Raw genomic sequence first — 4,135 nt, forward strand, 5'->3', positions numbered from 1 at the left:
TTGTTACAGAATGAGGTATCCAATGATGGCAGTGAGTGCAGGTGTTAGGCTACTAAAGAGAATGTATACCGACTAATATGATCTTGGATGGTAGGCGTACACGTGAAGGGGACTTAGAGGTGGTTGTTGGTCACTCGGTCACAACCACTATGGGTATGACAATTAAACTGCCTGTGGTGTCTCAGTAGCCTCCCATGGACTCACTAATACATTTCCTAACTACTGAGATTATTTATCTAATCGACAAGCTAATATGTATACCATTTTGCAAGCTTACCTTTGTCCATTCTCCATAGCTGTGAGTCAAACGTAATTGATACCTTCACTTATACTCCTTGGAAGTACATATACATGTACTGTAAGACAGTATCCATTAATATTAGATTTAAAATAATTTGAATTAGGTTTCTTACCCATAGCTACCTCATGTCAGAGCTTTTGAGCAAGTTTCACCCTGGTTGACATCCAATCGTCCTAAATCTGGGTCCCCTGGAGCCAATCTTTTATTTCATAGTACGGACTAATTCTGCTCTAGATATGTTCCGGTTGAGGATTTTGGATAATATCCTTATATCATAACTGACCTTCCTAGGAATTGAAAGGTGTTAGTTTCTGACATACTGGCCAATAAGCTTAATTTACTGATTTGCTTTTCGGCCCAACTCTCCTGCTGAGCAAACATTATGGGGGTCCTTACAACATTGGCGGTAAATGCCGCTTACCGCTGTGCAGAAGACCGCCAACACACCGCCGCGGCCGCGAAATTCCGCCACAGCTATTATGACCCACAGCTCGGAATCCGCCAAAATGTAGGCACCCACACAAGTCTGCCACACCAAAGGCCAGTGATAAACTGGCAATAACAAAACCTCCACCGTCACACCAACAGGAATACGCCCACACTATCACAACCCACGAACCCACGCGGCGGTCTTTCAACCGTGGTATTCCATTGGCGGTACACACCGCCGCGCTCAAAATACACACACTCTTACAAAACACATCCACATTGGAGAAATCGAAATACACACACCTGATACACATACACACATCACTCCCACACACTCAATACAATATAAAACACACACCCACATCACCCACAAACCCCTACGACAAAAATTGCGACAGAAGGCCAGAGAGAGACACCACCAGAAACAACACTAGCATCCACAGGCACTCAACTCCATCACTCACACAACATCTACGCACCTCACACAACACACCCCTAAATATCACCCCACACATCACAACACACACCACCCCACACATCACCCACACCACCCCATGGCACCGCAGAGACACCCCAGGTTTTCTGAGGAGGAACTGAGGGTCATGGTGGAGGAAATCATCCGGGTAGAGCCACAGCTATTCGGATCACAGGTGCAGCACACCACCATAGCTAGGAAGATGGAGCTATGGTGCAGAATCGTGGACAGGGTCAACGCAGTGGCACAGCACCCAAGAACATGGGATGACATCAGGAAGAGGTGGAACGACCTACGGGGGAAGGTATGTTCCGTGGTCTCAAGACACCAGATTGCAGTTCAGAGGACTGGCGGCGGACCCCCACCTCCTCCCCCAGAACTAACAACATGGGAGGAGCAAGTCTTGGCTATACTGCATCCTGAGGGCCTCGCAGGAGTAGCTGGAGGAATGGACTCTGGTAAGTCAAATCTTAACTACTTCATCTCCCACCCTACCTGCATGCTATCACATACCCCCACCCTCGCCCTCGCCCTCACCCCCATCACTCCAACTGCTCACACATGTCCCACTATCACAAACCACACATCCCAAACCCAAGCCCTGCATGCAACACCAAAGCATGGACACCCATCACCAAGGCATGGCCACTGCACATACCCTTACACCCCCCTAAAACATTATCACACAAGGTCCCACACAAGAATACAAGCACTGGGGTACAGGGTCACCCACCCATTGCATACCATGGCACACACAGATGCACTAATCATGTCTTTACACCCCTGCAGGACCCCTACCCAACGTCACCGGACAGGAGGGTCCAGACATGTCCAGTCCACCCACAGAAGAGGCCCACAGTGATGACAGCAGCTCTGTCCAACTGGATCTAGATGACCAGCCCGGCCCATCTGGGACCTCGGGACAGTTTGTTCCCCTCACACTGGCACAGGCCACTACATAGCTTCCCCCCTCTGGAAACACCAGCACAGCACCCACCCAGCGGGCCCATACCTCTGTCCCCAGGACACATCAATCAGCAGTGTGTCGACCACTACAGGAAACGCAGGCTAACCCACCACCCCAACAACACCAGGGACCTTGGGGCAGTGGTAGTGGGCACACGGTTCAGGGGAAAGAGGCCCAGGAACACAGGGGAACTGGGAGGGCTGCTGTGCGACAGGGGGAGGACAGGCCCAGGGAACCCACTCTCCACGAGTCCCTCTCCAACATCATGGGAGCCTACCACCATTCCCAGGAGACAATGGCAACGGTACTGGACAAGTTTCAGGAGACCCAGCGGCTGCAGGAGGAACAGTATTTGGGGTTCAAGGAGGAACTCATTGTAGGGGTGCTGAAGGAACTCGTCAACACCAGGAGGGACACTGTGGCACAACAAGGGGCCCCTGACACTAGCCTGGACGATGAACTGCCCACCACCTCCGCCGGCACTAGTGGACAGGAGGCACCGCCACAGGACCACAACACCAGCACCCCACTCCCTGCAGATGGAGAACCACCCCACAAGTGGTCCCTGAGATCCAGGACAAAGACAAAGAACAATGCCAAGACCCCCACCAAGAAATGAGACCACCCTGAATGTCATCCTTCTGTCCCACGTTGTCACCCTGTCCATACTCAAACTACCCTAGCTCCACTTCCTATGCCCCTTTGGACAATGCACATGTGAGACTAATAGACTGGACTCTGCCATGGACATTCCTCCACCATCACCCCTGACCAATTTACAACCCCCTCCACTATTTTGCACTTAAATAAACACCCTTAAATCACAAAACAATCTGGAGTCAGTCAGTGCTTTTGAAAATGTGTAGTTGCAATAACTGTGGAAAAATGCTATATCCAATGTATTGTCAACATACCTATGTCACACAGCTCTAGTCCATGCAGAAGCAAAGCAGATGTCACACAGTGGAACCCACATCTGTGAAATTGAAAGGGAAAGAGACAAATCAGGGTCCATACACTGGGTGAAAGTGACAGACTGATGAGAGGTAGAAGAATTAAATCAGATGTAGCAGGCAGTGTTGTCTTCTTACCTGTGTCTCACTGGAAGTATTGATGAATCACCGTGTTCCTGTTGTCTATGTCCTCTTCTTCTGCATCCTCGTCTTCACTGTACACAGGCTCCACAACTGCCACAACACCTCCATCTGGACCATCCTCCTACAGAAAAGGCACCTGTTGTCGCAAAGCCAAGTTGTGAAGCATACAGCAGGCCACGATGATCTGGCACACCTTATTTGGTGAGTAGAATAGGGAACCACCTGTCATATGGAGGCACCTGAACCTGGCCTTCAGGAGGCCGAAGGTCCTCTCTATAATCCTCCTAGTTCACCCATGGGCCTCATTGTAGCGTTCCTCTGCCCTTGTCCTGGGATTCCTCACTGGGGTCAGTAGCCATGGCAGGTTGGGGTAGCCAAAGTCATCTGCAAATGTTGAGGGACAACTGTTAGACACACACTAACTCTTAGGGACATCCCCAGACCCAGACACCTAGTCACACTGTATTGGGTCCATGTCCTCACCTAATAGCCACACACAGTGCCTCTGGAGTTGCCCCATCATAAAAGGGATGCTGCTATTCTGCAGAATGTAAGCGTCATGCACTGAGCCAGGAAACTTGGCATTCACATGGGAGATGTACTGGTTGGCTAAACACACCATCTGCACATTCATAGAATGTAACTCTTCCGGTTTCTGTACACCTATTCACTCCTGCGGGGGGACCAATGCCACATGTGTCCCATCAATGGCACCTATGATGTTGGGGATATGTCCCAGGGCATAGAAGTCACCTTTCACTGTAGGCAAATCCTCCACCTGAGGGAACACGATGTAGCTGTGCATGTGTTTCAGCAGGGCAGACAACACTCTGGACAACACGTTTGAGAACATAGGCTGGGACATC

Source organism: Pleurodeles waltl, chromosome 1_1, assembly GCF_031143425.1.
Source record: "Pleurodeles waltl isolate 20211129_DDA chromosome 1_1, aPleWal1.hap1.20221129, whole genome shotgun sequence".
Classification (NCBI taxonomy): domain Eukaryota; kingdom Metazoa; phylum Chordata; class Amphibia; order Caudata; family Salamandridae; genus Pleurodeles; species Pleurodeles waltl.